Here is a 16,248-nt window from a genome sequence, read left to right on the forward strand (position 1 = left end):
ATATATATATATACATACACATATATACATACATATACATATATATACATACACACGCACACACACACACATATATATATATACATATATATCGAGTATAAAGATTAATAATTGTAAATTATGAAGCAGTTTCAAACCCAATCAAATTGCGTGTACGATCGTACCAGAAAGGGTATTAATTTTATGATTCCTTTTGAAAGTGGTCCATTCATTATGATTACAATTATTAGTTCTTATACTCAATATTTATTCAATTCTAGGATAAATATTCCAGTTGAGCTAATTATATATCTGCAGTACTATGAGCATTGTTATTTTAAATTATTAATACACTAGCAGTACCCGCTAACCGTCGTCGGTGAAAGCGTGCCCCCTCTAAAAAAAGTTATAGTACCGATTTTTGCTGTTGTTGTTGTTGCTGCTGCTGTTCCCGCTCGCCGCTCCTCGGAAACGGCTTTCGGAATAGACACGCCTAACTCCTCATATAAACAATTTTTAAAGGTAGGTTGTGTCTGGGTCTACCAGGCCATATTTACCCAAAATTAAAAAGGAAGAAAAGGAATATTTCGTTTTTTATGGTTTTAATGTAAACCTTCCTCCTGTCCCGTCGCCCCCCCCCCCAAAAAAAAGAAAAAAATGCCATGTTGTTCTGTGTTCCCTCCGTCCTCACCAAATTTAAAGAATGGGTGGCGACATGTCTAGTTGAACGCTAGGTGGCCAAAATATGCATGCGCATTTTACGATTAGATCATAGAGGAAAGTGCCCCCAACCCCACTATAATAAGTTACATTTTTAGTTATTATGGAATTTTGTGCTTTCATATAATTTATAAAGTCTTGTGTCGAACCACTCTCCAAATTGTCTAATCCATCGTCCATATTAAACTTAAAGCATGACGATCACAGACGGGGATGTAATTCCAGAACGACTCTCGCATGCTCGATGGAACACCGATAATTTCGTTTTTCATGTAATACATATTTAAACTGTTCTCTGTCCCAGCAATCGAACAAAACACATACAAAGAAACATATTCGCTTTTAATTGTAGGAAAAGAGATAAAAAAATGAAATCGATAAACCGACTTGTTAAATCTTACACAAAAGAACACCCGGTAGCCGTCAAAATCAATTGATTATTTATACTTAAAAATGAGTATCGCCACATAATATCACGGCAAACTGACTTTAGGGAGGGAGGGATGATGTTAGGGTTTCCCGGTAAATACCATGTTATAGAGTTCATCTCCTTTAATTATCTCTATTACATTAGGTATCCGCTCCTCTGTTTGTAAGCCGAATACATATGTGGGTTATTCCCTTACCTGATAAAACTGATTTATTACATGCTTACTGTACAAGTAGGTTTCTTTAGGTGTGCCGCATATTATCTTCAGCATTCGTGTAAATCTGCTGAACAAGCGTTCAGCTGGTCTCTTCGATGATAAGTTACAAAAGAAAATGATATTCTGATGAATTTGGAACGTCGTACAGATCTCTTTGTTGTCGCTGGGCGTAAACAAAGTCCAGTGTTACAAACTAAACAGTAACTAACACCAACCAATACACAATATTTATGGAGAAATTAATTACAATAATTTATATATTCGGTCTCATATTAAGCGGGTGATTCTTAATATTATTTACTTTTACTTGGAGCACGCAGATACTCTTTACAAATATGCCTTATTAATACAATCATGGAGACAGGGCGTTGCGCGAGATTACATGATAATAAACGAATGTGTTCCATTCTTATATTGTTATTGGTATAGACATCAGGAAAATGGCTCATTTATCAATCAAATCGATTGAGTTGCCTTCTTTAAATAGGAAACAACTGCGATGCACCGGGCGGTAATTCGCATGTATCCCAGCAGTGAATTCAGCCATTCATAAATTATTTTCCTTTTTTAATCATTTCATTAATTTCAGTTTGTTCTTGTAAATAAATATACTTTCACTTGATGTTCATTGTTGGATCAATCATTACTGCCTAATGCTTTATGGGGGAACCGGTGTGCAGTTTGTATACCGGTTATATAGCCGGATCACTCTTTGTAGGTTGCGTGCAGAAACCGGTTACGGGAAATAGGCTGCGTATTCGATAGCTGGATTGTAGGAGGCCGTCGTTAATAGGACAGCGTAATAAAGAAAACAATCAACATGTGTACACGTGTTATGAGTGCATTTATGATATTGAAATGAAGCACGCTGAGACAGGATCATATATTTACAAATGTACAAGGAATATTTATTTATACCGAAAAGTTAAGCACGTTACAGAGTGTTTGTGTGTTTATAACTAACATGCAAGTAGATAAATGTTCGTTGTGTATATGCGTGCGTGAATGTATGCAAGAGTTCGTCGAAGCATACGTTGGAAGTTCAAGAGGTTTTTTTACACGAATTTTATATCTGTCTTGAGGAAAGATAAACGCCCTGTCGAGGCATGGACGTGATTTGCGTGCCAATCACATTTGAGGTTTGAATTGAAGGCAAACACGTATTTTCAGCTCAATGTCTCGAGTGGAAAGAGAAACAGAGAGAGAGAGAGAGAGAGAGAGAGAGAGAGTGAGAGAACGGAACAGATTATGAAGAGCACCACCTGTTAGCAAGGCGGAGGTCACCACAGGGGAGATGACTAATGCGTTGGTTAAAAGGTGTATACATGGATGTGTGTGCAGTTTGCTTAAATACATGCTACATTAAAAAAGCATGGTCCTATATGCTAACGAAATATATCAACCTTAAAACACAGTTTAGTTCTATTCAGTGGTAAGTATTCGGTATATAGCTACTTTTTAATATCAAATAAATTGGTGGTACAAACATCAATTATTAAGAATGTAGCATTGATTACGCAAAGGGTAGAACGGCCGATGTGAATGCAAATATGTTGATGTCAGGGTAAAAAATACATAACACAGAAAGACGCATTAAGAAAAAGACATCAGGGTAATTTCAAAACATTTTATACCGTATTGTATGTTTGAATATTGTCTTGTATATTTACTCCCAATAATGTCAGAAGACGCATTTAACTGGAATTTGTAATTATAGACAAAATGTTTTACTCGGTTAATATACAGGGTGTCTAAAACACCACTGAAAGATTAAAATATTTGCCATTTCACCATTAATGATTAATTTTCTATTTATTTCAATTTATAATAATTTGACTGTAGTAATTAACCTTCAGAAGCTACTTTGTAGCTTTTCGAGCACGTGCGCTACGTAAAATTATAGTATGCCCGCATTAGCTGCATAGCATTTCTCCACAAACCTCTTAACCATCTTCAGATTTAAACCGCTATTGTAAATCTCTATTTAAGTCCCATCTCTAAATAACAATCCTCATCCCGACCCATTATACACCGGGGATAAAAAGTCCACAGTGAACGACGACAAAGGCTTAATTTTTAGGGCAATTGCTCTAGACATATCAAAGGCCTTCGATAAGGTATGTCATAAAGGCCTACTTCACAAGATTCCCAGCTACGGTATAACTGGAAATGTTCTCTCAATCATTAAATCATTTCTCTCTGATAGGCTCACAAGAGTTGTGGTTGATGGGCAGAAATCAGAGGCCCACAGTATTAATGCTGGAGTCCCTCAGGGACCCATCCTGGGCTAAAATACGTCAATGATATCCCAAAACACATACTTAAATCATTCGGTGACATCTATGCTGATGACCCGACCATCTATGTCAACACATCAAATGCCGTAAATGGCAATGTTCTCTCTGATTCATTCTCCTCTGATCTTGAGTGCGTGGTACAGTGGGGAAGAGGTGCCTGGTTACCTTTAATGCAGTTAAAACCAAGCTCCTGTCTTTAAATCATAAACGCTCTGATCCCCATCTGACATCAATTGAAATGGATGGTTCTCGTTTAGGAGAAGCCCCATGTTTTCATAAGCTTCTGGGTTTGGCCTTTACTCCTGATCTGAAATGGAACACATATCAAGTCTGTGGCCAACATCGCTGGGAAAATGGGGGGATTCTTCTACCACTTCAGAAGATATCTCACAATGATGCAATATTCTATCTATATAAAAGGCAAGTACGTCCAAGGATAGAGTCCTGCTGCCACATCTGGGCAAGAGTTGCTAAAAACAGCCTATACTGTCTTGATAGAGTACAAAATAGAGTTCATAGCTTAGTGGAGGATGCCCTTTTCTCTTCCCTGCAAGCTTTCTCCCACAGAAGAGACGTTGCGAGCCTATCTTTGTTTTCTAGTTATTTCCATAGCAAGTGCTCGTCTGAGCTCCAATCTCTGGTTCCCTTTCCACAATCATTCACAAAAAACACCCGTCTAGCTGAAACCACTGTCAATAATTTTCCCCACTCTTTATCTGTGCCTAAATCAAAACGTAGATTCCATGAACAAAGTTTCTTTCTTAGAACAGCGCGCATGTGGAACTCTCCGCTGCTTGCCTGTTTCCCTCCTGACTTCAACTTGGATATCTTCAAGTTCAACATAAACAAATTCTTGATGAACCACCCCCTTAAGAAATGACACTTTATCAAATCTCCAATAATTACTATTACTAGGATGCCATCCCATTGATTACTGTACACGCAATAACCCTTATCTCCGAGTGGCTTCTTGGCCTTGATAAGTGGTGACCTCCATGTAAAAAAAACGACCGCTCTTATTTCAGCTGAACATTACCAGTCGTTATACTTTCGCCACAGTTATTTATACACGGACGCATTGGTCGGCTCCTTGCTCTCCTCCGCAAATATTACCCAGTGATCTGATTGGCCAACTTTATGTATTCCGTTATTACAAAACATCAATTTTGTTGTCATAAGGAAGACTGAGAAAACCGATTTCGTTGAAATAAAATATGGCACTATCTCATGTCACCGTTTTGTAGAGGGCTACGCGAAACGTGTTCTTTCTGCTATGAAACTCGTTTGGAATCCACTATCTAGGAACATAAAGTATAACTAATAGAAAACGGAGCCTGCGGTTAAATACAAATGCCTAAAAGACACGAATAATCGCTCATTATAAAGATGTTAAACGTTAAATCGATATTTTCTTGTTGTTTTTGTTTTTTAAAGAGAACCAATACTTATACCGTTCCATTGTCGAGAAATAATGTACATCGTGACTCATCAGAAAAAAATGGCATCATCCAAAATGTTAGAGGCATCTTAACAATCTCACAAGCCTTTATCTTTCTCCACTTGGTATTGATATAACATAGAAAAGTTGTATTTTTTTTATAGTGGCCCAGATTGTGAAGATACCTGTCAGCTGTTCTGGGATTGTGTTGCAATGTCTGACATTACCACTATGTGCCAATTTCGGAAGCTTTGCACGAAAAATCCTATTCAATTCTTTCTATTAACAAGAGAAGCGTGTGCTGGGCGACCTGAATTAAGCTTTATGCACAATTTGTCATCTCTTGTGGAATTGTACGAGCACTCTTTTAAAATTGGGAAAGCTTATTGAAAAGTGTCCTGCTTTAAGCGTGTACTAAGACTATTGATCGCTGATTCGTCCTCGCATAAATTCTGAAAGCTCTGATGATTCTTTGGGTCGTGAATAATTCAAGATTTTTTTATGTAATTACTCGTAGTTATGTCAGTAGTATTTTATCTGTATATATAAATAAGCGTATATCCATCTTATGAAAAAAATAGTTATCATAGTGTCTAATTATTTCTGTGATGGCCGTATATATATAAATATGTATATATATATATATATATATATATATATATATATAAATATTCAATGAATCATGGGAGGTAACATATATTATTATATTATATAATCATTAGAACAGGAAAATTACTATGGGAAATGTAAGGCAATATGTTTTTTCTAATGTTATTTGTTCTTATTTCCTTTGTTTCTATTTCAACATTTCCATTTTTCTTAATTTCCTGTATAAAATTATCTTATTATTACGGGGTCTACCCGGCGTTGCCCTGATCTTTGGAAGCGTGTGGGGTGGGGTTGGGTGGTGGTATAATGAAAACGAACTGAAGTCATAACCCTGTTTAATATTATAAGAACAATGTTAAAACTATAAAACAAAACCGGGTAAAAAAAAAACACACTTTAAAAAATGAACTTGATGCAATAGAAACGGTCTGGCGCTGCCCGTGTGTTTAAAAAAACCTAAAAAAAATTGAAGGGGGGGGGGTCGAACTCGATTTATTGAGGCGAAAACGTAAAAAAAACCCAAAACGTCATGAATTAACTAAAAAGTGAAGTAGGTCAAATATATATATATATATATATATATATATATATATATATATATAAAGTGATGGTTGTGTAGTTCCAACGAGAGAAAAAATGTATATTTAAAAGAGTGTAGCCATCAACAATTGTGGGTTTTTTAAAACGTTTTCATCATATTTTATTTTAAAATATTTTTATAACGCGTTTCGAGCTTAGGGTGTGCTCTCTTCAGATGTTTTCGTAATAAGTTTTTCTTTAAAATGGGAGTTTGGAAAGTTATTTTTACCTCCGCTGATACTAAATGTGTTTCTTCTGAGTGATGTGTGGTCTCAGACATTCTGTCTCCAACCGTAAATGTTCAAACTGTCCGGTCAAAGTTAGATTCAAAGAGGGCGCTTTTCGTCCATTTGGTGAAGGTTTTTATGGGTTTTTAGGGGTTTTTTAAGGACTTTCTTTCCCCATGTATAGCACACACTCACACACAATCACACACGCATACATATACATACATGTACATGTACACATGTACACGCACGTAGCCACAGACACATACACACACGCATATACATAGAAATATATGTAGGAGCATACATATATACATACCCACCTACACACCCACACTCACACATCCACCACTAACATGTCAGGCACATATTGGTTCATTATTTTTATTTATTTATTTATTTTCCCCCAACTAAAACCCTCATGTATATATGCGCTTAATGATTCAAGCATAAGTACACACACATACACACACACAAGTAAGATGGAGAATAGGTAGGAGGAGATATATATATATATACACACATATACGTACATACACATATATATATATATATATATATATATATATATATATATATATACATACATGTATGTGCATACACACTCACAATTATCCACATGCTATGTAGGCATATACACATACACACACATATGGACATACATAGAGGGATATATGCAGAGACTCACACATACGCGTATATCCATATCCACACGAACACATTTACCCACTTACAATATGCATACATATGTGTATACATACACACATATACAGATGTGTATACATTCATCCACCCATATATATAAGGACACATGCACCCACAATCACACATACACATACATATTCATACATCCCACCTCATGTATATATTGGTTGAAGTTGTCTTTCTTTTCTAATCCAAGCACATATGCACACATGTATTCGGTCACCCAAACATAAGTGCACGTACACACACAAACAAGATGGAGCATAGATAAAAGATGATATATATATATATATATATATATATATATATATATATATATATATATACGCATACACAATCATATGTATACACTCACATACACACATACATACATGCACACATGTGCGCACATACACATACACACGTATAATTTCTAATTCTTTGTTTAGTTTAGAGAAATGGTACTGTACCGGGTATGGACGCGCGCACCCGTGGAAGTGTGCCCGTGCTTTATTGTGCTTCTTTTGTTTCGTGTGTCAGGGTGTACATTTGCCCCAGTATGCATGCATGTAAGTGTATTCTGTGTTCTGCCTATTTATGTGTATAATTATGGAGAGATGTTTAAGGCGGGGTTAAACTTTGCTATGAAGTTTTTTTTTCTTGTGTTAGCAAGTAGAAGTAGTTGTCAGTTTGGAAGATGGGCATTATCTCGAATCTGCCTCCCCTGCATGTGTGCATATGTTGTGATACATGCAGGTGTCTATTTTCCGCGATTTTGATGTTGGATCGGTGAAGGGCTACTCTATTACTAAGGTTTTTTGTAGCGTCTATGTAGGATTTATCGCATGCTGGACATTTTATTACATAGATCACGTTTTTTGGGGTGCAATCTAGTTTTTTTTTTTAATTTTTAATGTTTGTATGGGGTTCGTAAATGTGTATGTGTTTCCCTCTAATATTATGTTGCAGACTCCACATCGTTGTTTGTTGCATCTTGTGACTCCTTTTGTTGCGTCTTGATTGAGTTTGGATGAGGTAAGCATGCGTTTTAGGTTTTTGGGTTGGCGTTTGCTTTTTATCATTTTTGTTGTTTTAAGAAAGTTGTTTAGTTTGCTATTTTGGTAAAGTAGGACGAGGGGTTTCGTTATCTCTGTGAAAAGCTCTGGGTTGTTTGTGTTGTGTGTGGAGAGGTATGTTAGGATTTGTTCTTTGTTTCGTTCTTTAGGGGTTCTCAAATCTTCTACTGGTATATTTGTTTAAAGTTGGATCCCTTTGTCTATAAGTTGTGATTGGTATTTTCTTTTTCTTAAATTTATTCGTAGTTCCTTGAGTCGGATTTTCCGACGGTTATTGTCCGTGATTATGGTGCAGATTCTACGTGCTAGGGTGTAGGGAATTGATTTTATGCAGCTTTTAGGGTGGTGACTTTTAATGTGTAGGTATTGTTGGGTGTCTGTAGGTTTACGGTAAATGTATGTGATAATGTTATTGTCTTTAATCTTTATCAGTATATCTAGGAAAGTTAATTCTGTAGAGCTTTGTTCTATGGTGAATTTAATTTTTGGGTGTAGGTTCTGGAGTATGGTGTGTAAGTCTGTGATGTCCTCCCCCATGTGGGTTTCCATAGGATGAAGCAGTCATCTAAGTACCTTTTCCATGATTCTACAAAGAGTTTTGTAGTGCTGTGGCCAAATTTTTGTTCTCCCTTTTCATATAAGCTTTCTTCTAGGTAAGCAAATGTAAGGGTTGCGTAATTCGGTGCCATTTTCGTTCCCATTGCTGTACCTATTGTTTGGATGTAGTTGGCATTGTTGAATTCGAAGGAATTATTATTTAGGATTATGTCTATACTATCGATAATAAATTGCTTTGTGACTCTAAGATGTAGTGTTTGTGCGTGTCTGTTGATCCAAAATATTATTGCTTCTTTTCCTAATTCATAGGGTATATTACTATATAAACTGCTAACGTCAAATGTAACTAATAGTGTACCGAATTCTACTGTATGTGGTAAGGTGGTAAGAAAATGGATGTCGTCCCTTATGTAGCTCTTAACTTGATCCGTAAAAGGTTGTAATAAGATGTCTATTAAGTTGCTAAGTCTGCTTGTCGGACAGGCTGGTCCTGCTACAATGGGTCTAAATGTAAGGTCATTAGGGTTTGGAGCGCTAATGTATTCTGAGTTTTGTATACTGATGGCAAGTTTTATTACGCCAGATTTATGTATTTTAGGCAGTCCGTAGAAGTTGTTGGTCTTTGTAATGAAATTTGTGAGGAAATCCGTTTCTTTCTTTTTTAATATTTTGTTGTGCGTTGTACAAAGTTTTGTGATTTTTTAGATGGTGGTGTTATCTATGTTGGACCTAATGGGGTTATAGTAGTGTTTGTCATCCAGTAATTTTTGTTTCATAATACGTTTTGTCCATGATTACTACGGCACTGCCTTTGTCTGCTTCTTTTATTATTATGTCATTATTATTACGGATCTTTTCGAGTGCTTGTTTTTGCTTATGTGTGAGGTTACTTGTGTTTTTGTCTTTTTTATGGAGGTTAAGGTTCCAGAGATTTTCGAAGTAGCTGTTTAGTTCTTTTGTGTTGTTCTGTTTGTTAGGGAAATATGTTGATTTGTTTTTTACTAAAGAATCATATTTGTCCCCTTTGTTATCTAGTGTTTCTATTAGTCTAAATGTCCGTTCGAATTCTTTAAGGTCCTTTTTTAGTTCCGTTATATTGCTTTTAGGGGTGGGGCAGAATTTGAGGCCCAGCTTCAGTATTTCCATTTCGTTCTTTTATCTGAATGTGGCAGGAGAGAAAAATATTTAATATAAAAATGTAATTTCATGTTGGGCTTTAAACATAGGCTTTAATTGTTTATTCGAAAGCTAATTTAGATTACAAATTTAGCTTCATCATTAAGATCCTTTTGCAACAGTTGCTATTTGTTAGACATTGTAGAATCTACCATTAATATGCACGTTTCCAATTTTTAAAAAAGCGAAAGGAACTTCAGTCAATAGATGCCTTTTTCATCTTCGTCTACTTTGACTAGGTAATATCAGTGATCGATTTGACCAACCAATCTCTATGTCCGTACAACTGTGTCCTTTTGCGTCGAATCACTTCGTAGTTTTTTTTACAATTAGATCTGTATTGACGTCCATTCGCAGATACGATCTCCCTTCTACGGTAATAAATCTTTATTCGTTTATTTAAATGCAGCTGTAGTGCGCACAAGTTCGGGGGGATATCACAATGACGGGATTTTTGTATAAAACAATACACACCTCAAGGATTTAATATACAAACTTTTCACTTTCTGACATTTTCAATAATACAAACGTGTCTGCAATATACACACACCTTAAAATAACTGTGCTCGTGTCAGAAACTTTAGGCAAGTCGTACTCGCCTTTCCACGTAAAAACTCTAGAAACCATTTTATAAAAATCTTTTATAACGTTATGATATTTCCCGTTTATTCATTTATTTGTTTATTTATTAAAATAATTTTTCCCTTGCATTAACTATGTCAATTATTAAAACCGTACTTATCCCTCGATTTAGCTCTGGTAAGAGAGAAAAAAAAAACGATTAGCAAGCCCATTTTACGTTTTATTTTTCAAATACCACCATGATAATTTTTCTTTATTAAGAGATTATTAAATTTTGTACCTAAAAAGAATATATATATATATATATATATATATATATATATATATATATATATATATATATGAATAAAAATGTTCTCTTCGTTTGTTCGTGAGACTTAGAAAACAATTGATAGCTATCGGCTATATTATAAACGACTAAACACATTTTAAATAATATCGCACGTCGCTTGTGTAATTTTAGTTATGTTGACGTGATAATTATCTAAGAACAATGTCAAAGTCATATTCCAAAATAGAGTAATTTATAGTATTTCGTTGTTTTGAAATATATCTAAAAAGATGAACTGAACATATTTTTATGATTAAAAAAACATTTTATTTGCACTGAATCCAGAGGGAAAAACATAAAAACACACACTGTGAAATTTTGGAGTAGAAACTAAACATTGCTTATCATTATAATATATCACCTAATATAATGTGTATGTATAATACGCGCAATTAAACTACATATATGTACATATGTACACACACACACATATATATGTGTATATATATATATATATTCTCTGAAGTTTTCAACCTTTAAAACTATACAAATATATTCTTTTATCATTCGATAAAAAAACTATCTAGTAAGCAAGTCATTTAATCACCTGCAATCACAGCATCTAGAATTTACTCTATCACTAATAATTTATTTATAAGGGATCATCAGTTGCTTACCATGAAACACCGCTTCGGGGATTTAAAAACAAACATCATATTACATCATGGCTCCTGAGCAGTGTTGATCAAAACCACGTCCCTTAATCCCAGGAAGAAGACATGTTACAAATATTTGCACTAATTTCTTATTCTTAATTGTATTATCTAACATATTCATGCTATAATATTGAATTTCTTACCTGTGTAATTTATCAGTTTCTAAATTTTTAAATAGATATTTTTTTAATTAACCAGTCTTGTATTTAAAGATTAGGATTAATCCATTTAACTACTTATCATCCCACTAGATTTAGGATTTCGTATATTTACATTCATATTTATTTAAAAATAAATATACACAGGTTAAAATATTTATACATATATACAGTTTTTATATAATTATAAATACATTTTATACATTACTAATATAGTTTTGGATTTCCTTTATTAATATATTCCATTTATACCGATTACAAATTTTCCCAAATCTCAATACCCCTTATGTCATATCTCGAATGTGTAGACTGAAAATTCACAGAGTATTTTTGGTAGGGAAATGTACACACACAGATACACACACGAACACACGCACAGTCAGCCGATTTCATTTTTATTGATATATAGATTTCTTTCTCATTTACTCATTTAGTTTTTTATGATATATAATCGCCTAAACGCTGAAGATTAAATTCAAGCCAGTAAGTAAGGAAGCGCGCCCGAACTATTCAGAGGTTTCTAATTATATAGATTATAATGTCTAATATATATATATATATATATATATATATATATATATATATATATATATATATATATATATATATATATATATACATATGTATATATATATACATATATATATAAGGCATTATAATCTATATAATTAGAAACCTCTGAATAGTTCGGACGCGCTTCCTTACTTACTGGCTTGAATTTAATCTTCAGCGTTTAGGCGATTATATATCATATATATATATATATATATATATATATATATATATATATATATATATATATATAAATGAAAATGTCCGTCCATCTACTCAATTACTCTGTCAATTTTCAGTCTACAGACTCAAAATTTTATATACAGGGTACTGAGATCAATGACAATATATGTTCGGGCAGAAATTTGGCTGTTAAGCGGTCAAAGTTCAACGATTTGACCTTTGAGAACTCTAGAAAACTCCTCCGACAGTTTTGGACACAAATACTTGAACTTTCAGATTTAGGTTTTTTGGACATGGATCTAACTTAGTAAGTTGATTTAAGCGCACAACAATAAGTGTTAAGGGTTCATAATAGTGGTCAAAATTTAAAAAAAAAATTGATCGCTTATTTTTTCTTAGCGTACACGTTCAAACGGCCGGGCAACGCCGGGCTGAAATCCTTGCAGCTAATTAAATAAGGATTAAAAAACACGTTAATGACATTGTCAAAAAGGTTTCAATATAATCTCATAAACGGGATTACATCACACGGTTTCGATTTACAAAAAGAAAACACGGGTGAATTTAAATCTGTTAAATACAAGAAAAAGAACGGATTTAAAACGTCTTGGGAATCGATAAAACGTGTGTGCTAGACTATTTCCTCGACAGTCAGAACTTGTCTAAAAAATTCTTTAGTAAATGAAATCGATGTTCTGTCAGATTTGTCCGTTGATATTTTTTTGTAAAACACATCATTTATGACACTTCCTAATGAAAATCGATAGCGCCTTAATGTTTGTAATGAAGGAGCCATTTGAATGTTGCTGTTAACATAATGTGATTATGAGAAAGTAACAAAAATAATATTAAAGTTTACGGGGGCGTACTCTGAATCATGAAGTTGCCGCACTCCGATTCAAGATTAGATTTGAATGTTAGCTTGTTTATATTGCCTCTTTCTAAAAAAAACGAAATGTAATCAAGATTCATCTAATTATTGACTAAACAGATTATTTTTTTATTTTTATGTTTGCTATGAAATTTTAATTAAAGATGATCGGTCTTTTTTATCTGCTAATGATTTCCTATTAGAGATCCGATAACGAAAACAGCACTTATGTTTGTTTTGTAAACATTTGTAAATATGTGTAAATAGATAATAATTAAAACCATATTCAGGTAACAGTCTACAAGTATGGATAATACTTCAAACCATATTCAGTTCAAATACAAGAACATGTTACATATGGATTTCATTAAAACAATTTAAAATTTAAGGCAGTTTAGATTACTGTTTAAATTAATATTATGTGGAATACAATATAAATATCTTCATAACGTAAAATTAGTATGTATGTACATGAAGGTAATATTTTGTAATATATCTTATTATATACTAAAATTAAGTAAGAGGTAAAAAAAACAATATACGCACTTTAAACTAGGATAAAGTTTACACCCATCGAATTAATATCAGACATATACCTGTGGAGGGACGAGTACAAGTTCCAAATAAATAATTACTTAATAACATTGTAAAGATGTGTGAAAAGTACATATACACTATAACATTACGAATTGATTTTGAATTCTACTTGGTCATTGTTAACAGAACGAGATATATATTTCCTCATAGATTTAATCAAAATTTCAGTTTGAAATTCCATCATAATTAGTATTATCGACGAATTTCCGACTTATGAATATAAATCTTAAAAAGCTCGGTAAATATATATGTGACAACATTTTGGAAATATAAAATCTAAGATGGTGTCACTATTTGCAGTAATTGAAATAATATATGTATCACCATTAAATGTGACATACCACTATAATTCTTTTGTTTTCATTATGATACTATCTATCCTGTTGAATTTTGAGATGATAACTTGTCACGAAATTTAAAAATTTATGTTCAGTTAAATACGTTGGCATTATTATAAAGCAAAGTCCACGGAAAGGATCCCCAATCGTTGCGTTATTTTTCTCGCAATTCCCGGTATCAAGCAGTAGCGCACATCTATCTGAAATTACTACGGCCGAAGACATTTACCAAACAGACAACCGCTCCCATCTCTCTTTTTCCCCTCCCTCTCTCTCTCTCTCTCTCTCTCTCTCTGACTCTGAAGAAAAACCTATACGACGATCGCACCGCGAACGAGGACGCCCGGCTAGTATGGCGGACTACGATAAAAATTAGTGATCTTGAATATCAAGTGTGATTGTATAACAGAACAAACCTGGCATTGTACAACGTGTCAGGGATAAAGGAAAAAAGCTGAGAGGAACGTAACGATTGGGAATTCAAATTATATGTCTAATCAATCCCGACTAAATCATTGGAGACCATCTACTTGTTCTTTCTATAGTATGGCCAAGTTGTGTTCAATTGTGTCACGGAAACTCTCAACTTCTTACCGACACTTTACTTAGACTATTTCACATCGAGATGATTAAATTTAAAATGGTTTGTTGTAGTAAGACGATTTCATCCTTAGTAATCTACTAAATATAACATCGTATTTTCTTAATACACAACAAGTGACATAACGCTATAGAGATTGGACTGTTTGTGAGTATACTTTGTCATCTACATTAACTTTTCAATTAATTCTGACAACATATCTGTGAGAATGTACGATGAAATAATTTAGCAAGTTGGTCTAAAACAATTTAAATAGTTAAGTGCCCTCGATTGGATATCAACAAACACATATACTTGAACTTTTATGAATGAAATATTTGAAATTAATCCATGGGTTTAAATGTACTTTATTTAATCCAAAGGAACATCAAATGTCCGTGGATAGTTATTAGAGGCTTGTTTTTCTAATTTGAAAATAATTTCTATTTTTCCTTATAATTATAAACATCTAAAGCAGACTAAGCGTGATAAACTCGGGATATTCATTAATAACTCTTGTTAGAGTCCTTTGATCTAGCACACCCACAACACCTCATATATATATATATATATATATATATATATATATATATATATATATATATGTGTGTGTGTGTGTGTGTGTGTGTGTGTGTGTACTTTGAATTTTTTTCTGTTCTCAACCACATATAACAAATTTTACGCAAGGATGTTTTGCTTTAAATTAATAAGGATGTAACAACAAACAATATCCAAGCAATAAAGTATTACTATACATAAATAGCGGGTATGGTTACGTTGTATTTTCCGTATGATTGTATGGCGTTATTTCATCCTCTTTTTGTGTATTGATTTCCATATCTTTCCATGAATGGCATTGCTATTTTTTATAAATATGGTCGTCATATATCAAGGCCCGAACCTCATCCGAAGATAAGGATTTATATGTGTAGTTATTGGGACAATACCGTAGCAATCCTCAGTAAGTGTAACTTGGTATGATAAGATTATTTAACGGAACGCTTTAATAAGAATGTGTTTACGATTGAGTTGCGGACGACAATAATATTGTCTGCTTTTCAGCAGACATCAGGCTGACCAGGCATCTATAGGAGATTAGTTTTATGAAAGAGCTTTGTCTATGGAATCAAGGTTTACATTTGGGCACCGATAGAAGGTGGCGGACATTTTTTTACTGTGATTTTAGCTGGAGGGGTGTTTGGGGGGAAAGCTTGACAAGGCAGGACTATATATTGGAGTTGAGTCGTACACCGTCCATTCAAATTACGATAAAACAGTGACAAGTTCACAACAAAGATAGTGCCAAGAAGAAAACAGGGTATCCTCTGCTAGAGTACGACGTCAGTGTTTAACTCTGCCAAGGCAGGGTATGGTAGTCCGAGCTGCTCCCCCCAGACGTGGCAACAGTTC

Source organism: Euprymna scolopes, chromosome 27, assembly GCF_053919585.1.
Source record: "Euprymna scolopes isolate OS-2025 chromosome 27, ASM5391958v1, whole genome shotgun sequence".
Classification (NCBI taxonomy): domain Eukaryota; kingdom Metazoa; phylum Mollusca; class Cephalopoda; order Sepiida; family Sepiolidae; genus Euprymna; species Euprymna scolopes.